Here is a 26,772-nt window from a genome sequence, read left to right as displayed (position 1 = left end):
GAAACTCTGAGTCCTCTTGTTTTTTGCCCTGCCTCTGAGTCTTCTTGGTACACCCCTCATGAAGCTTGCCTTCCTTCTGTCCTTTTCCTTGACTCTCCAGTACAGTTTTTGTTTTGCAGTCTGCAGGCCTTCTCCTCTCCTGCATGAACAAAAGGCACAAGATGAGCTCAGCACTCCTGCTTAATTATTAAACCAATCTTGAGACAGGCACCCAAGACTGATGGACATTCTGAGTAGAATGCAGATGTATCACCCAATTTGGCAATACAGTATCATTTTTCTTTTAACAATTGCATTATTTTAAAACTGGGTGGGTTCAATTCACTCGGCCAATTCAAACTTAGATTACAGAACATTTGGATCTCTACTACCTTGAGTCTCTAGGGCAGAAGTACTGTTTGCATTGCATTTAATTTGTTGTGTAGCCATTTTACCTACAGTTTTATACACGTTATTTTAGCAAACTAAGCCTGCCACTGTGCACTTTAACCTAGATATATTTTATTCAGCCTTGTTTTATTATTTTAACTATAGCCACATTTGCGGTCTTGTTTTATTTTCCCTATCTAGCTGTTCTTTGCCTAGACCAGCACTGCATTCTTAAACAGGACATTTCTTTCACTCCGTACTTTTCTCAAGGCTGCAGTAAGATAGGTTGCCGGCAAAAGTTGTATGCTTTGTCTCTAATGTTCACAAAATATATACACTCTTACGTAGGGATCCTTTCTTGGAACATCAGCTGTTTTATTAAAAACACTACTGTGACCCATGTACGTTAGAGGGAGATTCCAGCTATATGACCATGACTGTATGCTGATTGCTGAGTGCTTCACTGCAGCTGCTTATGTGCACTGCAGGCCTCTAGCTCAGGTATGAGGGATGATGTCTTCCCCGGGGAACCTGGTGGGCAGAACTAGAGCTTAACATGTTGTGCTCTAACATAGCCTAAGTAGGACCTATCCTTCTCAATCTTAGTGACAATATGGTAGCATTATTCTTGTGTTTTACTCTCCTTGTCACAATTTTAATCCTGTCATGCTTCATCATCCGAGTTATTGCAATACATGCTTTATTATATAAGATGCAGTTACTTCAATAAAACCTTATTGAACTATACTCTGCCTTTGATTGTCCTTTCATATGTGAGTCTAATGTAACTGAGAGAAACGGATGAGATGTGAGTGGCCACAATTTCCCTGAGGAGTCAATTGTGTCATGCACTCGGTTGCCCAATCATTCCTGCTCTTGGGTGGAGATGAGGCACTGCTAGTTAGCCAGAGCAAAACCCGTATTAGGCCGACAGGTGTCCCATGTAGTAGGTTCAGACTCAGTCCTCCACAGTGCAAGTGATTCTGCTGCCTGAATTCAGTAGTCTCATTAGGATAATGAGAACCTACCTTAAAAATTGAACTGTGTCATACTCAATCCTTCATTCATTTCCTTCCAGAACTGATTAATGATGATGATGTGCTCTCATCGTCCTGATGAATACTGTTGCTGTGTTTGTTTTTGTCACACCTTGCCCCAAATTCCCTTTCCCATCCATTCATCAAACCCTTAACCCTCTTCGTCAAGGCTGTGTGATTTATTGAGGTGTGTCTTAAGTTAATTTACACCAAATATATCCCACACTTTTTGGGGCAGATATGGTTAAATGTGACAACAACTCATTGCGGGATCTCCTATTGCCTGAGCAATAGGCCACACCAGTCTCACTTACCCAAACATGTATAAGTAAGAACAAATGTCATTCCTCAAAGTCAACACATTATCATTCAGACATTTGTTATGCATCAATAAATTGCTTAACCTTGTCAAGTACAAAGTACAGACTTTGAGTACATTTTCATGACATGAGGATTTCATAAATTTAGATTAAAATGTTTATGCTCACCTTTGCTCAGAATAATTTACTTCTGCTAGTTTTTGATATGAGGTGTTCTTTTATGTGTCATGGTGGTACTAGTCTGTCCTCAGTCATTTTAAAGCTATAATATAGATGTATATGTACAACCTACTAACTCTTACTTTTTCTTCCAATTTAGTTGCCTGTGATCCTTTTTATAAATTCTATAGTTGGAAATCAGATCACATAGGTGGGGGTGGGACCTTGCTGTGATGCCTTCCCTGTTAGTGCACTACCATAAAGAAGGCACCTTGGGAAACCCTTCAGTAAGGTGTTGGAACTTGAAAGATTGACAGAGGGAGCTGCCACCAGCCATCACTTCATCTTTTCAGGTAGTAGAACTATGAGGTGAACTGAACTACTTACTGCAATTTACTGCAGTTGAGATAAGTGCCTGAATATATACATATGTTTCTGAAGACAATATAGGGGTTGGCAGCATACCCTCCTAACCAGCATACACTTAGAGAAATATAGATTAAAAAGAGAGGCTGCGTGAAAAGGCATCAGTGCAAAGCTAAAAGTAAAACACAAAAAACACTTCAGCCATAAAATGGATTGTAAAGATTTCCGCTTTTCTATCATTTAAAAATATAAATGTTAAACTGTAAACCCCCCCCTCTTCACCCACAACAGGCCAACCCCTGTCCCACATCTTTACCCACCCCCAACCAATGCCCCAAATAAATGTCCAATGTCCAAAAATGCCCTTCCCAAACTGCCACCCTCTCCACCCACAACAACTCCCTCCGGCCAAAATAAAAGAAAGAATTAAAAAAGAACTAAAAGAGGGAATTGCCAATGTGGGTCTCAAGATGTTTAATGTGGCCGTTGAGGAATGCCAGCCAATGGCTCACTTTGGCCGGCTCGCGAAGCATGCAGTGATGGTATAGCCGGTGTGAGAGGGGGGGCACGGGGATGGGCCGCTCTAGGATGGTAACGTTGCTGGTGTAGCCTGATTATACAGCTGGTTATCTGGTGGAACTGGGCCCAGGTCTAGAAGCAAGGGCATGTTCCGGGTCCTCCTTTTCCACCAGCCTCTGGTAATGTTGCCTGGAGTCCTCTGGCCTCTGCCTCCGGAACTGGGTTATGACCTCCTGTCTGCTCATTGGTGGATGTGGCCTTCAGGAATAGCTACATCAAGAAAGAAAACAATTAAAAAGACAAATTGTAAAGAACATTCTGGGCAAAACTTTTTTTTAAATTACCACATAAGGCATTGTATGAGAATATTGCTGCAGGTCCCTAGGCCCATTGAAATGTTTGATGTGATGATTACAAAAGTCAGTCTGAGGGAGGGACATGATTCCAATACATGCTTCAGAAAACCACTTACTGGGTGAAAGGGGCAGCATAATATTAAACAAGCATTGGCAAAGCCAATAGGTTTCTGTAGGAAAGTACCATGTTGCCTGGCAAGTTACCCCCTTTATTACATGTATGTCAGTTTGTTTTTGCCTGTCTCACTGGGGTCCTGCTAGCCAGGACCCCAGTGCTCATAGTTTGTGGCCTGAATGTGTGTACCTGTGTAGTGACTAACTGTATCACTGAGGCTCTGCTAATGAGAACCTCAGTGCTTATGCTCTCTCTGCCTTTACATTTGTCTCTATAGGCTAGTGACCACTTTTACCAATTTGAATTGGCACACTGGAACACCCTTATAATTCCCCAGTATATGGTACCTAGATACCCAGGGTATTGGGGTTCCAGGAGATCCCTATGGGCTGCAGCATTTCTTTTGCCACCCATAGGGAGCTCAGACAAACTTTTATACAGAACTGCCACTGCAGCCTGAGTGAAATAACGCCCACGTTACCTATATGTCTAACCTTCACTTGCTGAAGGTTAGGTGCAAAGTTACTAAGTGTGAGGGCACCCTTGCACTAGCAAAGGTGCCCCCACATAGTTCAGGGCCATTTCCCCTGACTTTGTGAGTGCGGGGACACCATTACACGTGTGCACTACATATAGGTCAATACCTATATGTAGCTTCACAATGGTAACTCCAAATATGGCCATGTAACATGTCTAAGATCATGGAATTGTCCCCCATGCCAAATCTGCTATTGGGGTGCCAATCCCATGCATCCCTGGGGCTCCACTATGGACCCTGGGTACTGCCAAACCAGCTCTCTGGGGTTTTCTCTGCAGCTACGGCTTCTGCCACCCCACAGACAGGGTTCTGTCCTCCTGGGGTCTGGCCAGCCCAGTCCCAGGAAGGCAGAACTAAGAATTTCCTCTGAGAGAGGGTGTTACACCCTCTCCCTTTGGAAATAGGTATTAAAGGCTGGGGAGGGGTAGCCTTTCCCAGCCTCTGGAAATGCTTTGAAGGGCACAGATGGTGCCCTCCTTGCATAAGCCAGTCTACACCAGTTTAGGGAACCCCCAGTCCCTGCTCTGGTGCGAAACTGGACAAAGGAAAGGGGAGTGACCACTCACCTGTCCATCACTACCCCAGGGGTGGTGCCCAGAGCTCCTCCAGTGTGTCCCAGACCTCTGCCATCTTGGATCCAGAGGTGTGAGGGCACTCTGGGGGCCTCTGAGTGGCCAGTGCCAGCAGGTGATGTCAGAGACCCCTCCTGATAGTTGCTTACCAAACTAGGTGGCCAATCCTCCTCTCAGGGCTATTTAGGGTCTCTCCTGTGGGCTTTTCCTCAGGTAACAGCTTGCAAGAATTCACCAGAGTTCCTCTGCACCTCTCTCTTCATCTTCTGTCAAGGATCGACCGCTGTCTGCTCCAGGACACATGCAAAACTGTAACAAAGTAGCAAGACTACCAGTGACATTGTAGTGCCTAATCCTGCCAGCTTTCTCGACTGTTTCCTGGTGGTGCATGCTTTGGGGGCTGCCTGCCTTCATCCTGCACTGGAAGCCATGAAGAAATCTCCTGTGGGTCAACGGAATCTTCCCCCTGCTTCAGCAGGCACCAAACCTCAGTGTCAATGGTACTCTGGGACCCCTCTCATCCTGACTAGCGTGGCCCTTGGAACACAGGTGGTGGACCCAAGTGACCCAGACTGTCCACTGGTCTAACTGTCCTAATGTGGAGGAGGTAATTCCTTGCCTCCCCTCTCCAGACAGTAATCCTGTGCACAGCGTGAACTGCAGCTGCTAGGGCTTCTGTGCACATTTTCACAAAATCCTTCATGCACAGCCCAGCCGAGGTCCCCAGCACTCTGTCCTGCGATGCTAAGCTCCCTGTGTTGATCTCAGGTTTTGTGGGACCCTCTTTTGCAGTGTTGAGACAACAGCTGTGTTCAGAATTCTTAAACCCATGTTCAAGTACTTTTGCGGGTGCCAACTTCTTGTGCAGGGGCTCTCTACATTGCTGAGGGCCCCCTCTGTCTCCTCTCCCAAGTGGCGACATCCTGGTCCTTCCTGGGCTCAGGCAGCACCCTTTTTCTTCAACTGTGACTCTTGCAGCTAGGAAGGCTTGTTTGCAGTTTTTTGCCAAAGAAGCAACTCTGCATCCTCCAGCTCTCTGTGAGACATTTTCTGCATGAAGAAGAAGTTCCTAGTATCTTTCATTGTTGCAGAATCTTCAGCTTCTTCCATCCAGAGGCAGCCATTTTGCACCTTCATCCAGGGTTTAGTGGGCTCCTGTCCCCCCTGGACACTTTTGCGACTCTTGGACATGGTCCCCTTCCTTTGCAGGTCCTGTGGTCCAGGAATCCGTCTTCAGTGCTTTGCAGTCTGTTGTGATCTTTGCAAAATCCTCTATCATGACTTTAGTGTGTTTCTGGGGAAATAGTAGTACTTTACTCCTACTTTCCAGGGTCTTGGGGTGGGGTATCTTGGACACCTTAGTGTTTTCTTACACTCCCAGTGATCCTCTACACACTACACTAGCCTAGGGGTCCATTCATGGTTCGCATTGCACTTTCTTAGTATATGGTTTGTGTTGACCCTAGGCCTATTTCATCCTATTATGTTCTACAGTGTTTGCACTACTTTCTGACTGTTTTACTTACCTGATTTTGGTTTGTGTGTATATTTTGTGTATTTTACTTACCGCCTAAGGGAGTATATCCTCTGAGACATTTTTGGCACATTGTCACTAAAATAACGTACCTTTATTTTTAGTAAGCCTGATTTTTGTGTTTCCTATGATATAAGACCTATATGATATAAGTGGTATACTAGGAGCTTTGCATGTCTCCTAGTTCAGCCTAAGCTGCTCTGCTATAGCTACCTCTATCAGCCTAAGCTGCTAGAACACTACTAATCTACTAATAAGGGATAACTGGACCTGGCACAAGGTGTAAGTACCATCAGGTACCCACTATAAGCCAGGCCAGCCTCCAACAGTTTCGCCTTTGTTTGTTCTTTTGCATTCCATCTTATCATCTATCTGGATTATAAATATTAGAAAAATGTTATAATGTTTGTTTTAAATTTGATAAACCTTTTATAGTTGTTTATGTTGTGATGTATGTTGAAATAATAAACAACATAAACAACCATTAACTATTAACTAGTGAGAGGTGCAAACAGCCCAACTGGCAAACTGACCCAGACAGAGAATCCACAAATAGGCAAAGTCACAGAATGGTTTAAGCAAGAAAATGCCCACTTTCTAAAAGTGGCATTTTCAAACACACAATCTTAAAATCAACTTTACTAAAAGATGTATTTTTAAAATGTGAGCTCAAAGACCCCAAACTCCACATGTCTATCCGCTCCCAAAGAGAATCTACTCTTTAGTCATATTTAAAGGCAGCCCCGATGTTAACCTAAGAGAGGGATAGGCCTTGCAACAGTATTTCACTGTCAAGACATATAAAACACATTAGTATATGTCCTACCTTAAACATACACTGCACCCTGCTCATTGGACTACCTATGTCCTACCTTAGGGGTGTCTTACATGTAAGAAAAGGGAAGGTTTAGGCCTGGCAAGTAGGTTCACTTGCTAAGTCGAATTGGCAGTTTAAAACTACACACACAGACATTGCAGTGGCAGGTCTGAGACATGATTACAGAGCTACTAATGTGGGTGGCACAATCAGTGCTGCAGACCCACTAGAAGCATTTGATTCACAGGTCCTGGGCACCTCTAGTGCACCTTACTAGGGACTTACTAGTAAATCAAATATGCCAGTCATGGAGATCCAATTACATACACATTTTACATAGGAGCTCTTGCATTGTAGCACTGGATAGCAGTGGTAAGGTGCCCACAGTAACAAAAACAGCAAAAACAGAGTCCAGCACACATCAACAACCTGGGAAACAGAGGCAAAAAGATAGGGAAGACCACGCCAAGGATGCCAAGTCTAACACGCTGGAGTAAGCCAATGGTAATTCAGGTAAGTAAGGGGCCCGATCTAAGCCCCTTTCAATACCTTTTTGTATTTTCGAAAGATTTCACAAGCACAGCGCACAGTCAAAACCTAAAAACAGTGTATTTTTCTGATAAAGGATTTCGTAATAAATCAAACCACATAAACACTTCGAGTCTCATTTTGAGCTTGGCAGACAGGAAAGCCCGTCCACCAAACTCCTGACATGGTGGCCGCCGCCGTGGTGGCAACCACCCCACCGACCTATTAGGTGTTTCTCACTAGCTGATGGGCAGAAACCGCAGTTTCCGCCCCCCAGCCTTACGGGAATCAGGTGACAGCATTGTCTCCAGCTCATAATCGAGCCAGCAGCAACACTACCGCTGCAGGGTGCGCCAGCACCTTCACAATGTTCACTGTCTGCAGAGCAGATGGTGAACATTGCGATAGTGCTGGCCAGGGTGACCCCTGCACTGCCCATGCCAAGTTCAGTGGTAAAACCATCATGAAAAGGTCATAATCAGTAGAGCAGTGTTGCATGCAGCTCTGCCCTGGCTGATTGTGATCTCCACCACCTCCAGGCCATCGGGATCATGGATACTGGTCATGCTGGCGGTACCCTGGCCTTCTAACTGCCAGGGTCATAACGTGGCGGTCAGACCGCCACAGCAGTCCTGAAAGTAACAACCTCGTAATGAGGCTCTTTGTGTCGAAAAATAAAAAAGAACTCAGTTTAATGAGTGAAGCATCATCCACTATGGAGTAAAAGTACTCTATTCTTGTTGTACTAAATGACTGGAAGCGTGTTACCTAGCGCATCGGGTACACTACACATTTGTTACTCTCTGCAGTCTGCAGCTCGGACAACAGCAATGGACAAAAATATATCTGATTCTAATGACCCTACTCTTCTCTAAATGCCTTTCAGTTCTACCCTGACTACAAGAGCCAGATGATGGTTATGGCCCTCAACACAACCCTGGCGGTTGGTGCAAAAGTGGCGATAATACCACCAACAGGCTGGCAGTAATTACCGCCAAATTATGACCATGGTGGATAGATCTCAGATAGACAGCCACTTTACCACACCGACTGCCAGGGCGGAAACAACAGCCACCACGGCGGTAGCCGCCTACAGCCAGGCAGAAGTCAATGTTCTGCCCATATTAAGATCCTGGAAACTGCCACCTTTTCCGGGGTGGTACCAACGACATCAAAAGTCTGGTGGAAACAGGCCTCAGAAGTGAAAGGACTCACCATTGGAGAAACAGGGAATGACCATGCCGCCATGGAGCCCCAGCTGCATGTCTTCCTCATGCTCTTCCACATGCTGCTCCACCACGAACACCAATAACGGCGAAAACGACGACCGTGAGAACAGATGCCTAGCACACAAGGGGGGGTGGAAAGAAAGAGTGACACACACACACGCACAACACACACACCCCTCCAACACCATACACACAACCAGATGAACAAGAAAACAAGTTATTACTCCTAAATCGGCTGAGTAATGAAAGGACAAAATGTATTTACTAAAGAGAGTGTAATAAGATCAACACAGTATAAAAATAACTTAGCCAATTTTACAGATATTTACAACTGTACAGTTCAAGGGACACTGCCCAGTCCTCAGGGTGCGTGGGCCACATGGAAACAGGGCAAAGTCCAAGGCACCACTTGTCACCTGCATCAACACGGAGAGAACACTGCAGGGGCATCAGTTGGTAAATAGGCAGGCACCTCAGGGGAATGGGGGATGGGAGGGCACCTCAGCCGGGAGATAGAACAACATCACTGGTTCTGGAGGGGGCAACATGCCCTGTGCTTGGTCAGGGGGAGTGCAAGGCCACTGTCTCTGAAGTGGGTGACTTGCCCACATGCTCTGGAGGGGGCAACATGCCTTGTGCTTGATCCTGTGGAGTGCAAGGCCACAGTCTCTCAAGTGGATGACTTGCCCACATGCTCTGGAGGGGACAAAATGCCCTGTGCTTGGTTCAGGGGAGTGCAAGGCCACAGTCTCTCAAGTGAGTGACTTGCCCACATGCTCTGGAGGGGGCAACATGCTCTGTGCCTGGTCCTGGGGAGTGCAAGGTCACAGTCTCACAGGTGGGTGTCATACCCACAGGATGTGCAGGGGGCAGGCCACACAGCAGCCTATGGAGGCAGGACTACATACCGTCCACCGGCAGTCATGGCTGCTCAGTGGTGGTACTGCTGCTGGTGGGGGTGGATCATGCCCATCCCATGCAGTCTCTGACAACTGCTCAATGGTTGTGGTGGTGGTGCTGCTGCTGCTGCTGGTGGGGGGAAGCTCCAGCCCATCCCCTGCAGCCTTGGATGGCTGCCCACTGGTGGTGGTGGTTGGGCTGCTGGTGGGGGGAAGTTCCAGCCATCCTCTGCAGCCTCAGTTGGCAGCCCAGTGATGGTGGTGGTGCTGCTGCTGGTGGTGGGGTGAGGCTGCAGTCCATCCCCTGCAGCCTCGGGTGGCTGCACAACCATGGTTGGTGGTCAGGGCTCCGTCAGAGTTCTTGCCCCAGGCCCCTTGCCCTTCCTGCCTGCTGGTGCTGGTTCCTTGCTCTTCCTGGCAGCAGCTGGGTCAAGCTCCTTGCTCTTCCTGGCAGCACCTGGGGCAGGCTCCTTGTTCTTCCTGGCAGTAGCTGGGACAGGCTCCTTGCTCTTCCTGGCAGCAGCTGGGGCAGGCTCCTTGCTCTTCCTGGCAGCAGCTGGGCAGGCTCCCTGTTCTTCCTGGCAGCAGCGGGGTCAGGCTCCTTACCCTTGAGGCTGCCTGGTGCAGGTTTCTTCACCCTCACGACATGTGCCCTGGATCCTTTCCCACCACAAGTGGGTGTGGTGACTTCTGGCCCTGTGGACTGGGTGTCTGAGGTGCTTGGCTGGGTTTTTGCCATTCTGGCCAGACGTGCAGGACAGGGGGGGTGAGTGGTAGGGAAGAGGTCAATGGTGGATAGGAAAAGCTTTTTAGGGACATTGGGGCAGGATGAGGGAGAAGGTTGGGGAGTGGAGAAAGAGGGAGTGGTTGTAGGAGATGTCTCTCTGCTGATTTTGGGTGTAGGTGCATGGGCTGGATGCTGTTGTGAGGTGGATAGCTGTTGGGTGTCTGAGTGCTTGCGTTTGTGTACTTTAGGAGGGGGTACAGACACAGTGGGAGAGGACACAAGGGATTTGTGCATGGCTGTTGTGGAGGTGTCTGCCAGTGAGGTGTGTGTTCTGCTATGTGTGGTGGTGATGCTGGTAGTGGATGAGGATGTAGTGCATGCATGTATGAGTGGAGACGGAACTGGGAGGGAGGTGTAGGAGGAGGAGGAGGAGGAGACAGTGGAAATTGTGAATGTTGGTATGTCTGCATCTGGATGGTGTTTGTGTGAGTACCGGTGGGATGATGTGTGGTGCTTGTGTTTGCCTGTGCCACTCTTGTGTGTTGTCTTCTGTGCATGCACGTCTGGCTGTGTGCTTGGGATAGGTTGGGATTGAGGGGAATGGGATTGGGAAGAGGAAGTTGTAAGGGGAGGGTGGAAACAGGGACAATGGCTGCCATCAGAGAGGAGACCAGAGCCTGGATTGATCTCTGTTGGGCCACTACGCCAGTGTGAATGCCCTCCAGGAATGCATTAGTCTGTTGCATCTGGGCTGCCAGCCCCCGGATGGCATTCACAATGGTTGACTGCCCTACAGAGATGGATCTCAGGAGGTCAATAGCCTCCTCACTCAGGGCAGCAGGGCTAACTGGGGCAGGGCCTGACGTGCCTGGAGCAAAGGAGATGTCCACCCTCCTGGGTGAGTGGGCACGGGCAACTTGATGAAGGGCTGCTGGGAGGTGGCGGCTGTACCTGTAGCTGGGGTGGTCACAGAGGTGTCCGCCACCACGAGGGAGCTTCCATCGGAGGAGGTATCTGTGTCTGAAGTGTCCCCTACAGTCTCTGCTGTGGTACTCCCCTCGCCCGCAATATCACTGGTGCCCTCAACGTCGGTGGACTTCTCCTCATGGGTCCTGTGGGATGCAGCTCCCTTCATCGCCGATGCCTCTGCTCCTCCTCCAGATGATGCTAATGCACATAAGGACAGGGTGACAAAACAAAAAGGGGGGGAGACAAAGGATACACTTGGTCAATGGCTGCACCAACACCACAGTTGGCATACACAGCACACTCACACACAGGGTACAGGCCTACGCACTATGCATTGCACTACCAGTGATATTGCTAGCCAGCAAGGCATGGGGAGGGGCACACACCGCCAAATCCAGCAAATCGGGGACCCACGCAGCCTTGGCCAGTAGTGGATACCTACGAGCTAGGTAGCAGGATTATCCCTTCTGGACCCTTGCCACCAGGGGACCTATGCTTCAGTGTCAAGCCTGGCCTAGGGGCAGCCACTGACACACATTCCCCACCCGGATACCACCCTATCATATGTAAGTTATAATGATGGGCACTGTACTTACCCCCTTGTGGCTGCTGTGATGCCCTCAAGCGCCCATCCAGCTCAGGATAGGCCACCACCAGTATGCGGGCCATCAGGGGGGTCAGGGTTCGATGGACACCCCTTCCTCGTTGGGAAGCCATCTCCAGCTGGGCCTCTGCCGTCTTCTGTGCCCAGCGTCTCAGGTCCTCCTACTGTTTCTGACAGTGGGTGCTCCGCCTGCCATTGAATCCCAAGGGCCGCACTTCCTTGGCGATGACACGCCATAGCGCTGACCTGCAGAGGAAATACACACCAGAAAATGGTATTAGTCAGACAGTACTGCCTGTTACACTTATCGCCCACCATACCCCTTCACATCACCATTTGTACACACATGGCCCAGCAGATAACCTGTACGCCGCCCAGGGGACGTCCACCCACTCCCCTTACATAATGCCTTCACACCCGACTCCATGCATTCTTGCCACATGCATCGTGCACACAGTGTACTCACCTGTTCGTCTGGAGGCCCATACAGCCATCCGTACTGGGATAGGACCACATCCACCAGTCTCTCCAACTCCACTGAAGTGAAGGCAGGGGCCCTTTCCCCAGTCACACGGGCCATGGTAGGTTCCAGACACAGGTCACAGCAGCACATGCAGTGTAGGTCCTCTCCTGTTGAAGGTCATGTAGCAAGTGAGGAATATAATAGGAAATGGTGGTCACGTCCATTGCGGTGCATACCGTCACCGCAGGCGTACATCACCATTGGCCACTGTAACCCATACGGCCCAATTATAACCAATGAGGAGTTGCACGGTGGTTACCAACCGCCTCTCGCAACGGCGCACAACATCAGCGGAATTACCCAACTTACACCTGTCCCTCCGCACAGGACAGGCAGACGTCAGTTCAGGAGAGGGTGGCCCATTGTTCAGTTTGTGACCGTCTCCTCACTCTTTTGTCCTTTAGATTGCTACCGCTGTGGATGAATAGGAGATGGAGACATACCCCCATGTACAAACCCCTGGTGGACATGGCAACAAGGAGGACAGGCATATCACCCTTACCTATAGATTTGGCAGTGCCACAATCGCAGAGCTGTGTGCCCGTCTGGAGCCTGACCTGATATCTGCTATCCGTCACCCCACTGGGATACCCCCACTTGTGCAAGTTCTATCAGTTCTCCATTTCCTGGCAACTGGTTGTTTCCAAGTGACAGTGGGCTTGGCAGCAGGAATGTCACAGCCAATGTTCTCAATAGTGCTGACCAGAGTGTTTTCTGCCCTGATTAAACACATGTGCAGCTACATTGTATTTCCCCAGGTGGAGGATTTGGCCACAGTGAAGGCTGACTTCTATCCCAAATGTGATGGGCCAACTACAGAGGCACAGGGTGTGGCTAATAGGTGAGCCCTGGTTCCCACCCAGTAGATGTCGGGGTATGGGTATGGTGTGGGCCATATGGGATAGTGTGTGGCTAAATGTTCTCCATCAATATTTGCAGGTGACTCTGGTTACCCCAACCTATCATGGCTACTGACCCCTGTGAGGAATGCCAGGACAAGGGCAGAAGAATGTTACAATGAGGCACATAGGCAAACCAGAAGGATTATAGAATGGACCTTTGGCCTCCTGAAGGCCAGGTTCAGGTGCCTCAGTCTAACATGTGGATCCCTGTGCTAATCACCCAAGAAGGTCTGCCAGATAATAGTGAGTGGCATGCTGCATGTTGCACAACCTTGCCTTGAGATGCCATGTACCTTTTCTGCAGGAGGAGGAGGCTGGAGATACCCATGTAGTAGCAGTGGACCCTGTGGACAGTGAGGATGAGGAGGCAAAGGATGAGGACAACAGAACAGCAGTGATCAGACAATATTTCCAATGACACACAGGTAAGACAGTGTTACTTCACATTTCAGTGTCATTCTTTTGAAATTGTTTGGCACTGGCATGCTGTTATTTCCCACTTCTATACCCGCTTACTGTACCCTTTGTCAATTCTTTCTACAGATGTTGGTGCCTCACAATAGCTCCTGGTGTGTTCACTGCAGCCAACTACAGGTGTTTCATATGTGCTCATTTACTGTACAGTTGAATTGCAATGTTTGTACATGGTTAAACGTATACATACTTAAAAAATGTGACATACTCCATACTTCTATTTTTTTCAAGGGTGTTTATTTAAGTGCTGAGATATTGAGGGGCAAGTGAAATGGGATGGGGTGATGATGGAGGAAATACCAGGGTATATATCCAGTCTGTAGCACAGGTGCATTGTCCATGGGAATATAGGAAGGGGAGCAATGGCAGTTCAAGGTAGACAAGGTGACTGTGTGGGACACAAGGGTGACAATCAGGAGAGTCTAATTTCCTGGCAGGGGTCTTGGCAATAGTCTCTGGCATCTACCTGGATCACAGGGAACGTTTGCAATGTAGTTTTCCTTCTGCAGGGGGAGGGGTGCTGGTGGCCTGTTGGTCCTGTGGCGGGGCCTCTTGTTCACTAGCGGCAGAGGAGGTGGAAGGCAGTTCAGATGTCTGGCTAGTGGCAGGGGCCCATGTTTTGAGGCTGCCTCTCTCATAATGTTGGCCATGTCTGCCAGCACTCCTGCAATGGAGACCAGGGTGGTGTTGATGGTCTGCAAGTCCTCCCTGATCCCCTGGTACTGTCCCTCCTGCAGCCCCCTGTTATTCTGCACATTGTCCAGGATCAGGCCCATGGTTTCGTGGGAATTTTAGTATGCTCCTAGGATCTCTGCAAGTCCCTCCTGGAGAGTCAGTTCCCTGGGCCTGTTCTCCACCTGGCACACAGCAGTCCTCCCAGTTTCCCTGTTGTCCTGTGTCTCTGTCCCCTGAACCATGTGCCCACTGCCACTGACCCAAGATCCCTGATTGTCATGGGTTTGAGGTGTGCCCTGGGGTCCTTGTAGTGGTGGACACACTGCTGATTGACGTGTCCTGGGGACAGAGGTGTGGTTACACTGGGTGGGTGCTGTGATGGTGTTTCCAGATGGGGGAGGCTCTGTGGTTGTCTGTGACTGGGCTTGGGTAACCGACTCTCCAGAGGTCCCTGATGGGCCAGGTTGGTCATCCAGATCCAGGCGACCAGAGTTGCTGTCATCACTGTGGGCCTCTTCAGTTTGGGTACTGGGTATTGCTGGCACCTCCTCTCCACCGACATTGGCTGGGATACCTGTGGGGATGTAAATGCTGTGTTATTGTTTCCGTGTCTGACATATTGTGCATCACTGGCTTGCCCTCTTTGGTTGGATTTGCCCTGGTAGCTTTCACTTGTGTAAGTTGGAATGTGGTATGCTAGCTGATTCTCTTTAGTGTGCATGCTTTAGTGATAGGTGTCCATGCAGGTGGTCTGTGAGTGGTGTCCATGCATTGGTATTGGGATGAGTGAGATGTAATGGTGGGGTGTGTAGGAAGTGGTGGAGTGATGGGAGTGAGGGTGGGGGTATGTGATGGCATGCAGGTAGGGGGGTAGTAGTATTATAGAGCTGACTTACCAGAGTCCAGTCCTCCTCCTACTCCGGCCAGACCCTCAGGATGCATGATTGCCAAGACTTGCTACTCCCATGCTGTTAGTTGTGGAGAAGGAGGTGGTGGTCCACCGCCAGTCCTCTGTCAGCGAGTTGGTGTCATGCTCCGATGGAACATACCTTCCCCCGTAGGCCATTCCACCTCTACCTGATGTCATCCCTGGTTTTTGGGTGCTGTCCCACGGCGTTGACCCTGTCCACGATTCTCCACCATAGGTCCATCTTCCTAGCTATAGATATCTGCTGCACCTGTGCTCCAAATAGATGTGGCTCTACCCTGATGATTTCCTCTACCATGACCCTTAGCTCCTCCTCTGAGAATCTGGGGTGTCTTTGTGGTGCCATTGGTGTTGTGTGATTTGTTTAGGTGAGGGTGTGTAAGGTGATGTGTTGGGGTATGTGATGTGGGGTGTGTAGGTGGTGTATAGGTGTAGGTAGTGTGTGGCTCTGGTTTTGTCTGTGGTTGTGGTGTCTGTCTCGTGCCAATGGTTTGTAGTTGTAAAGGGTTGTGGGTAATGTGGGCGTGTGTTTTATAGTGGTGTGTGTGTGTGGTGTGTGTATGGGTGTCAGGTGTGTATTGCTTGAACTGTCCAATGTGGTGTTGTTTTGTTTGAGTATGTGTATTTTGAGTGCTGCAGTATGTACCGCCATCAAATGTCCGCCATGGTGATTTGTGGGTCATAATGTGATGGGGGTTGTTCTGTTGGCATAACGGTGTGGGTTTTGATACCTCCAGTTTATCACTGACCTTTGGTGTGGCGGATTTGTGTCTGTGACTGAATAGTGATGAATTGGTGTGTGTCATAATATGGTGAAAGGATATCCACTACGGCAGCAGTATGTTGGCAGCAGTCAGCGTGGCTGTAAGTGAGATTTACCGCCAATGTCATAATGAGGGCCAATATGTCTCACACGTCATGTATAACATGTAGATAATAGATATCCTACCTGGCTTAAGTAGATGTGGGAATAATGATGCACTGCAGTACAGGAAAAGGAAGAAGATATATAGATTTTTTTGGACACATTCATAGCAGAGTATACCATTCGCAAAAGACAATAGCACAGACACTTAATTCCACTTTACTTCCTGCCCTCACCCTCAAACAAAAACTATTTAAATCAAATACAGTCACTTGGCAGTAAGTGAAGGAAAAGGAAAGGAAACTTGAGTTAGGGACTGATTTAGTTTGGCTGACAAGTTACTTCATCACAAATGTGACCGGTATCCTGTCTGCCATATTACAATTTGTAATACGGTTGTAGAGATATCTGTCACACTTGTAACTTCCCCTCCTCCAAACTCTCTCAATCAGGCCCTTAGTCTGCTACAGCAGGGTAAGGTGCAGGGAAAAGTCCGGGTAGGTACAATATGGGTTTTGCTCATAATACAGGGGGGTGGAAGGATACACTGATGATTTAGCTTAAGCTTAGTAGTTCACCATATTTGAAACTGAATGTTGCTGAATGTCAAATTTGTACAGCCGTGGGTCCATTATGGAAGCCATATGAAGTATGAACCATTTGTCCGTGCCGTAACAGTTGGCACATGTCAAAAATATTTTTTATCAATTATGGCAGAAGTTAGGAACACATATAGCTGGTACAAAGTGAGGTGATTGAGTGGGCACTGGGAAATAAGAGAAAGACGCCTTGTTTTTGTTTTTACTTGCAATCCATTGACAGCTTTGTAAATGGTACAGCAAAAGAAACAGACACTCATTGCACAGCCAACACTGCAGTGCTGGATTGAACCATGCTGCACATGGGTGGGGTCATCATTATCATCATCACATCATGGACTATGGGTCAGACTTACGACTTGTGAAATGTCGTTGGCAGGGAGGTCATGGATGATGATGGATGGGTAGGATCTGCCTGATGTAACAAGTACAGTGGGCATACTAGTAGTTGTCAATAACCAAGTGATGTGACTTACAAGCACCCATTCTTGCCACCACAAAGTCTCCCCCTTTAGGTGCTGCATGTGGTGCACTGGTGCTGTCCCTGGCGCTGGTTGTCTGTGTGATTAGAAAAATTAGAATTGGGACTAATGGCAGTTCAAGGTGGACAGGGTGACAGTGTGGGACAGAAGGGTGACAATCAGGAGAGTCTTATTTCCTGGCGGGGACCTTGGCAATGTTCTCTGTCTTCTGCCTGGATCGCAGGGACCGTTTGCGGGGTGGTTCTCCTTCTGCAGGGGGTGGGGTGCTGGTGGCCTGTTGTTACAGTAGCGGGGCCTCCTGTCCACTAACACCGGCGGAGGTGGAAGGCTGTTCCTCAGTTTGGCTAGTGTCAGGTGCCCGTTGTTGTGCCACACCCTCCCTGATGGTCTTGCCCATGTCTGTTAGCACACCTGCAATGGTGACCAGGATGGTGTGTATTTTTGTTAGGTCATCGTTAATCCCCAGGTACTGTCCCTCCTGTAGCCGCTGGGTCTCCTGCAGCGTGGCCAGTATCTGTCCCATCGTCTCCTGGGAATGGTGATATTCTCCCAGGATGTTGGAGAGTGCCTCGTGGAGAGTGGGTTCCCTGGGCCTGTCCTCCCCCTGTTGCACAGCAGTCCTCCCAGATTTCCTGTTGTCCTGTGCCTCTGTCCCATGAACTGTGTGCCAACTGCCACTGACCCCAGGTACCTGGTCGTCCTGGGTTTGTGGGGTTGCCTGGGGTCACTGTAGTGGTGGACACACTGCTGATTGACGTGTCCTGGGGACAGTGGCATGGGCCCGCTGGGTGGGTGCTGTGGTGGTGTTTCCTGAGGGGGGATGTTCTGTGGTGGGTTGGGACTGTGCCTGGGTACCTGACTGTCCAGAGGTCCCGGATGGGCCAGGTTGGTCATCGAGATCCAGGCGTACAGAGCTGCTGTCATCACTGTGGGCCTCTTCTGTGGGGGGACTGGATGTAGCTGGCACCTCCTCTCCGGTGATGTTGACTATGGGTTCTGTGGGGATGCAAATGCAGTGTTAGTGTATCTGCGTGGGCCATATTTTGCATGGGTATGTTTCCCTCTATGATTGCGATTTCCCTGTCAGCTTGGCCTTTTGTGAGTGGTGATTTACTGGGCATTCTGTGGTAATGGATGTCCATGCAGGTCTGTGATGGGGGTCCATGCATTGGTGTTGCATGCAGGGCTTGGTATTGGGATGGGTGGGTTGTGATGGTGGGGTATATGTGAGGTGATGGAGTGATGAGAGTGGGGGTAAGGGTGGGGGTATGTGATGGCATGCAGGTAGGGTGGGGAATATACAGTAATAGTAAAGGTATGACTTACCAGAGTGCAGTCCTCCTGCTATTCCTGCAAGGCCTTCAGGATGCATCATCGCCAAGACTTGCTCCTCCCATGTTGTTAGCTGTGGGGGAGGAGGTGGGGTCCACCCCCAGTTCTCTGTACAGCTACCTGGTGTCTTGCAACCACGGAACGCACCTTCCCCCGTAGGTCATTCTACCTCTTCCTGATGTCATCCCTTGTTCTTGGGTGCTGTCCCATGGTGTTGACTCTGTCCACTCTTCTCCGCCATAGCTCCATCTTCCTAGCTATGGACGTCTGCTGCACCTGTGATCCGAAAAGCTGTGGCTCCACCTGGATGATTTCCTCCACCATGACCCTTAGCTCCTCCTCTGAGAACCTGGGGTGTCTTTGGGGTGCCATGGATGTGGTGTGCGTGAAATGTGTGAGGATGTGTTGGGTGATGTGTTGTGGTGTATGCTGTGATGTGCATGGATAGTGTATGGGTGATGGTGTTCTGTGCCTCTGATTGAGAGGGTGATCCTTCCTTGCGTCTCTATGTATGCTATCGTTTTTTTCCCTGTAAAGGGTTGTGGGTAATGTGTGTGTGTGTTTTATAGTGGTGTGAGTGTGTGGGTGTGGTGTGTGTATGCGTGTCAGATGTGTGTAGTTTGAATTGTCCAATGTGGTGGTGTTTTGTAAATGTGGGTATTTTGAGCATGGCGGTGTGTACCACCAATGGTTTACTGCGTTTGAAAGACTGCTGTGGTGATTCTTGGGTCGTGATACTGTGGGCGCATTCCTGTTGGCAAAACGGTGTGGGTTTTGCTATCGTCAGTTTATCACTGACCTTTGTTGTGTTGGACTTGTGTGGGTGTCTGTATTGTGGCAGATTTCTCAGTGTGGGTCATAATACCCGTAGCGGAATACCGCTGCGGTCACAGTATGTTGACGGCCGCCAGCACGGCGGTAGGCAGCATTTACCGCCAGGGTTGTGATGAGGGCCACAGTTTGCTTTTGGTTGGCAGTTTTGGCAAATGCAAAGGGTCCGTCCTCATACCACTTTACTGCCATGCTGCAGTGTCATTGAAACTGCTGTGATAATACAGCACAGCATTAGGGGGTTCACCATAACCGTGGTCACTCTCTCATCATTTGAGCATGAGCACAAAATAGGAAGTCTTCTGAAATACCAAGGGTAGAAGAGCTTGTTTGGGTCAGCAAACTCTGCAATGTTCACAGTAGACAACCTAATCTAGGGCCAGATGTAGCAATGTTTTGCGAGTCGCTAATGGCCCGATTCGCAATTTGCGACCTCGCAAAATCTGATGCAAAAATCCCATTTCCGAAGTGCAAATAGCGATGAGAGCCATAAACAACTCGCAAAATGTGCGACCTGATTTTGCGACCCGCAAATAGGAAGTCGCAATTTGCGAGTCGCAAACCATATGAAAAAAACAGTTGCAAAGTGTGACTAGTCGCAAAAAGCCCATTTTGCACATCCAGATTACCACTGATTCAGAGCAGGTGGTAACCAGAACTAAAGTATAAAATGAGACCCAGAAGGCATCTAGGTTACTCAAAATGGCTGAACTGTATGTGATAGCATGGAGGAGGAGAGTCCACGCTGCCCAGCAGAGGAGGAGGAGGACGCAGAGGCAGGAGAGGATATACCGAACCACGCAGACACTATTCCAACAAACTGAGGAGGAGATTTATGACAAATATAGACTGAGCAGTGCAGCAATTTTAGAATTAATTGAACTACTCAATCTGCAGCTTGAATGACAGACAATGCGCGGCAGTGCCATCCCTACACATGTGCAAGTGCTATGCTCACTGCACCTCTTGGCCTCGGGTATCTATCAGGGGGTGATTGCCGTGTCAGGTGGGGTATCCCAAAGTGCACTCTCACGATTCTTCAGATGTTTCATAGATGTCATACTCACACACATGTCCAGATACATATACCTACCCAGGAATGAAGCAGAAATTAACAGCACCAAGTTGGACTTCTACAGAATTGCCAGCTTCCCCCATGTAATAGGGTGTGTGGACTGGACACATATACAAATCTGGCCTCCTGCCAATCCAGAAAATGTGTTCCCCAATAGGAAATGTACCCACTCACTAAACATCCAGGTGGTATGTGACGCCCATAATGTCATTACTGACATTGTAGCTACATTTCCAGGGAGTACACATGACTCAAACATATTCAGGCACAGTGGGATATACCAACGCCTAGAACGTTGGGAGCTTGGAGACGGATATCTATTAGGTATTGCTGAATACACCCTGAAGCCTTTCATACAGGTCACTGTGGAAACCATCCATTGCTTATTTTTGTCAGACAGGTGACAATGCATATGCTCTAAGACCATGGATACTTACCCCTGGCAATGAGCAGAACTGTCATTGAGAGGACCTTTGGATTGTTAAAGGCAAGATTCAGATGCCTCCATAAAATTGGAGGTGCACTCCAGTATGCCCCAGAAACAGCATTCAAGATTGTCGCCGCCTGTGCAATCCTACACAATATTGCCACCAGACGTGGGCTACATCTCACCCCTGAAGACACAGATTCAGACGATGAGGAGCAAGAACTACCACACCGACAGCCTGGGGATAGAAACATTGCAAATCAAGGCAGACAGAGGCGGAACCACATTGCAACCCAATACTTTGGCAGGTACGTGGCAACTGTCACCACACTCACTGATGTCAGAAACACAGAGCCCAGTTGTGTAGTGGAACAATCAAAACCTTTTTATTTGTAAACTCTATGGTGAAAGAAAAGTGCTGTCCGTTAAAGTCTGTACTTGTCCAAATGTGATGAGGACACATTAACATCATGTGCCTCATGAACCATGCTGTCTGGTGGCTCACACCCTCCTCCTTGTGCGCCCAGCATGGCTCATCCCTAGCGGGTCACCTGACCCCTGCCGTGCACTTCGACTCCTTAGCACACAGGACTCACTGGCAGACACACTACTTATTGTAGACCCCTCCTCACTGTCCTGAGGGGTCTCATCTGTGCCCCTTGCCACCTGCCTAGCTTCCATCAAGCCCACAGCGTGGCTGATGCGGCCAAGTCCACGTGCCACATCGCCCACAAAGTGCCCAAGTTCAACCTGTAGGCTTACTGTCCCACAGGCCAGTTGTGTTGGTTGCAAGACGCCCAAAGGAAGCAGCAATGCGGTCAAATCATGCCACTGTGTGGTGCTCCCTGCGCCTTGCATACTGTCTGTCTACCACCATTTCTGTCACAAGTTGGCAGATGGCCTGGGTGAGATCCCCCATATGTTCATTCATTCTAGTGAACTGCCTGTTCACTTCAGCCAGCCCAGTGGTCATGCTGCTCTGCATCTTGTTTAAGGTTCTTGAGATTGACCTCAATTGTCTATGTTGCAGGCGCTGACCATTGATGAGGGATCCCTCCATTCCTGCAAAGCCTGCTTCCCCTACCTCCTCCTGGGCCACCGCCATAACTCTGCGTCTGCGTCTTTGTCCTGCTGCTGGCTCAGATCGACTTGCTGTGGGGCTGGGCCCTGGTGTTGTATCAGCTGCCCCCATTTCATGTTCATGTTCCTGATAGGACTCTGGTGGTATCCTGCTGGGACCAGGAATTTCTGCAGCAGCCTCCTGCACTGCCTCTGGCCCATGCTCTCCTCCCTGCCTGGTGTCGCTGCTGGGGGTGTCTTGTGGGAGACCTGTGGGACATAGGGAATACACTGTCAGGCTCTCACATCTGTTTTATGCCTCATTATAAACATTTGCCTATATTCTGACTACTGTGCTACATTTCCCATAATGCACTATTCTAGAGGTTGCTAGACTGGAATGGAACTAGTCTGGTGGTGCCTACTGCTGTGTACTGAGAGAGTGTGTATACTGCATTTGTTGGTGTGAATGTGTATCTCGTGTTGCTTACTTTTGGATGTCCCTGGCACAGAACTGTCCACTTCTCCCATTCCAATTACGGCCTCAGGCTCCAGGGACTGCTCGACCATTGCTTCCATGGCTGTTGGTGGTGGGACAGTGGGTGGGCCTCCTCCGGTGCCCCTCATCTCTCTCAGGCGCTCTGCTACCCTCTCCTTTGTCCTGGAGCGCAGGTCATACCACCTTTTCTTGATTTCCTCAAGGGTGCGGTGGCTCACCCCTATGACATTAATCCTTTCCTGAATTTGCTGCCAAATCATTTTCTTTTCAGTGTCTGGGACACTCATGGCTGCCTTCCCAAACAGTTTGTTGTGGTGCAGGCAGCATTCCTCTGGAAGCACCTCCAGTTCTTTGTCTGAAAATTTGAGCTTCCTTCTTCTTCCTGCACTGCCTGTCTCCTCCACTGTAGCAGCAGGTCCTCTCTCCTGGGTGTTGCACAGCAGTTTGGAAAGGGTGTGGTCCTCCTCCTCCCAGGTGTAATTGATGACTTCCTGGTTCTGATGTCATCACCAAGAGCCAGGAAGTGAATTTCCAAACTGTTGTGCAGCACCTGCAGTCAATTTGCGAGTCAGTCGCAATTTGCGACACCCTTCTCGCAAATTGCGACCTCGCTAAAAGCGAACTCGCAAATTGCAGTGCAACACATATGTGAGCCTCAATTTGGTGTTGCACTTTTTTCTTGGATTCCATTTTGCGAGTCGGAAATTGCGATTTGCATTGAATCGCTATTTCCGAATCACAATTTTTCAGTTACCTACATCTGGCCCCTAGTGTCTTATGACCTCAGCATGAGTCTGATGGTCCTGGGACCACCATGGCGGCGGTGGCAGTCCGACCATCACTGTGTTGGTGGTACGACTGCCGTATTATGATGTTGGCAGTTTGTTAAACTAAAGACTGACGGAGTCCTGTCGACACTGCCAGCCATCCGCTGACCACCTTGATGGTGACAGGGGAAAAACAACTGTCACAGGGCGGTATAGACAAGGGTACTGCCATGCACAGTACGATGTGCTGTTCTGCGGAGCCGACTGTGGCAGAAGAGACCATCTGCTTCGAGATAGCGGAATTGAAGAAGATGAGGCGCTAGCTCCCCCATTTCTTTTTTTCCCTTCAGTCTCCAACGTGGGCCCCTTTGTCCAGGGCCCCCCTTCACTGCAGCAACTGCAGCCCTAAAAAAAAGAAAGAAATACATGGAAGTAAAATTTCATTATCCTGCCATTGACTGGACTGGACATACATGGGCCAGTCTCCAGCAATGGAATGATTCATGCATAAGGTATTTTTACACAAGTGTCGTGCATATGTGTACTGTAGGAGGCTGGCCTGGCTTATAGTGGGTACCTGATGGTACTTACACCTTGTGCCAGGTCCAGTTATCCCTTATTAGTAGATTAGTAGTGTTCTAGCAGCTTTGGCTGCTAGAGGTACCTATAGCAGAGCAGCTTAGGCTGAACTAGGAGACATGCAAAGCTCCTACTATACCACTTGTATCATATAGCACTGTATCATAAGAAACACAATACTCAGAGTTACTAAAAATAAAGGTACTTTATTTTAGTGACAATATGCCAAAAGTATCTCAGAGGATATACTTCCTTAGGAGGTAAGTGAAATACACAAAATATACACACAAACCAAAATCAGGTAAGTAAACAGTTAGAAAAGTAGTGCAAACACTGTAGATTACAATAGGATTCAATAGGCCTATGGACAACACAAACCATATACTCCGAAAGTGGAATACGAACCACAAATGGACCCCAGGCCTAGTGTAGTGTGTAGAGGGTCACTGGGAGTGTAAGAAAACAGTGAGGGTGTCCAAGATACCCCACCCCAAGACCTTGAAAAGTAGGAGTAAAGTTACCCTACTACCCCAGAAAGACAGTAAAGTCGAGATAGGGGATTCTGCAAAGGCAACGACTGACTTCAAAGCACTGAAGATGGATTCCTAAACCTGAGGACCTGTAAAGGAAGGGAACCAAGTCCAAGAGTCAAGCAAGTGTCCGGGGGGCAGGAGCCCACTAAACCCCGGATGAAGGTACAAAAGGGCTGCCTCTGGGTGGAAGAAGCTGAAGATTCTGCAACAACGGAAGGTGCCAGGAAGTTCTCCTTTGCACAAAAGATGTCCCACTGCATGCTGGAGAAGGCAGAGTTGTTTCCACGCAGAAAGATCGCAAACAAGCCTTTCTAGCTACAAGAGTTGCGGTTAAAGAAAATGGGTGCTGCCTGAGCCCAGGAGGTCGCCCCTTGGAGGAGGAGACAGAGGGTGTGCTCAGGAAGACAGAGAGCCCATGCAGAAGCAGGCAGCACCTGCAGAAGCACTTGAACAGGCGTTCAAGAAATCTGAGCACGGCAGTCATCCCACGAAGTCAGTGGTCAACTCAGCGAGTTGAACAATACATGACGGAGTGCTGGGGACCTAGGCTAGGCTGTGCACAAAGGATTCCTTGCAAAAGTGCACAGAAGCCCTATCAGTTGCAGTTCACACAGTACACAGGATTACTGCCTGGTGTGGGGAGGCAAGTACTTACCTCCATCAAATTTGGACAGAAGGACCTATGGACTGTAGGGGTCACTTGGATCCAGCTCCTGTGTTCCAGGGACCATGCTCGTCAAGATGAGAGGGGAAACAGAGGACTGGTGATGCAGAGGTTTGGTGCCTGCGTTAGCAGGGGGAAGATTCTGTTGACCCACAGGAGATTTCTTCTTGGCTTCCAGTGCAGGGTGAAGGCAGACAGCCCTCAGAGCATGCACCACCAGGAAACAGTTAAGAAAGCTGGCAGGATTAGGCGCTACAATATTGCTGGTAGTCTTCTTGCTACTTTGTTGCGGTTTTGCAGGCGTCCTGGAGCAGTCAACGGTCGATCTTTTGCAGAAGTCGAAGAGGGAGATGCAGAGGAATTCTGGTGAGCTCTTGCATTCATTATCTGATGAGAAACCCACAGGAGAGACCCTTAATAGCCCTCAGAGGAGGATTGGCTACCTAACCAGGAAAGAGCCTATCAGGGGGGTTCTCTGACATCACCTGCTGGCACTGGCCACTCAGAGGTCTCCATTGTGCCCTCACACCTCTGCATTCAAGATGGTAGAGATCTGAGACACACTGGAGGAGCTCTGGGCACCACCCCTGGGGTGGTGATGGATAGGGGAGTGGTCACTCCCCTTTCCTTTGTCCAGTTTCATGCCAGAGCAGGGGCTGGGGGATCCCTGAACCGGTGTAGACTGGCTTATGCAAGGAGGGCACCATCTGTGCCCTTCAAAGCATTTCCAGAGGCTGGGGGAGGCTACTTCTCCCCAGCCCTTAACAACAATTTCCAATGGGAGAGGGTGTAACACCCTCTCTCAGAGGAAATCCTTTGTTCTGCCTTCCTGGGACTGGGCTGCCCAGACCCCAGGAGGGCAGAAACCTGTCTGAGGGTTGGCAGCAGTGGTAGCTGCAAAGAAAACCCCAGAGAGCTAGTTTGGCAGCACCCCGGGTCCATGCTGGAGCCCCGGGGATGCATGGGATTGGCACCCCAATACCAGGCATGGGGGGACAATTCCATGGTCTTAGACATGTTACATGGCCATATTCGGAGTTACCATTGTGAAGCTACATATAGGTATTGACCTATATGTAGTGCACACGTGTAATGGTGTCCCTGCACTCACAAAGTTTGGGGAAATTGCCATGAACAATGAGGGGGCACCTTGGCTAGTGCCAGGGTGCCCTCACACTTAGTAAATTTGCACCTAACCTTCACCAAGTGAGGGCTAGACATATAGGTGACTTATAAGTTACCTAAGTGCAGTGTAAAATGGCTGTGAAATAACGTGGATGTTATTTCACTCAGGCTACAGTGGCAATCCTGTGTAAGAATTGTCTGAGCTCTTTATGGGTGGCAAAATAAATGCCGCAGCCCATACGGATCGCCTGGAACCCCAATACCCTGGGTACCTAGGTACCATATACTAGGGATTTATAAGGGTGTTCCAGTGTGCCAATAAGAATTGGTAAAAATGGTCACTAGCCTGCAGTGACAATTTAAAAGACAGAGAGAGCATAAGCACTGAGGTTCTGGTTAGCAGAGCCCCAGTGACACAGTTAGGCACCACACAGGGAACACATATAGGTCACAACCTATGAGCACAACCTATGAGCCTAGCTAGCAGGATCCCAGTGATACAGGCAAAAACAAACTGACACACAAGTAAAAATGGGGGTTACATGCCAGGCAAGATGGTACTTTCCTACATGTACCTTTTGGTCAAAATGTACACAGTTGAATCAATACAATTGTAAAATTATAGCCTGCTTGGATTTGCTGACCAAATGCCCTGTTCGAGAAATAAATACTAACAAGAACTTAATGGGGCCAGCAGAGCCGTCTGCCATAACTGAAGTGCTGGTGGTGGCAGTGGAACTTCCACCCGCAGTGGCACTGGTAGTGGCATCCTCTT

This window comes from Pleurodeles waltl, chromosome 2_2, assembly GCF_031143425.1.
Source record: "Pleurodeles waltl isolate 20211129_DDA chromosome 2_2, aPleWal1.hap1.20221129, whole genome shotgun sequence".
NCBI lineage: Eukaryota > Metazoa > Chordata > Amphibia > Caudata > Salamandridae > Pleurodeles > Pleurodeles waltl.
This window is presented reverse-complemented; position numbering follows the sequence as displayed.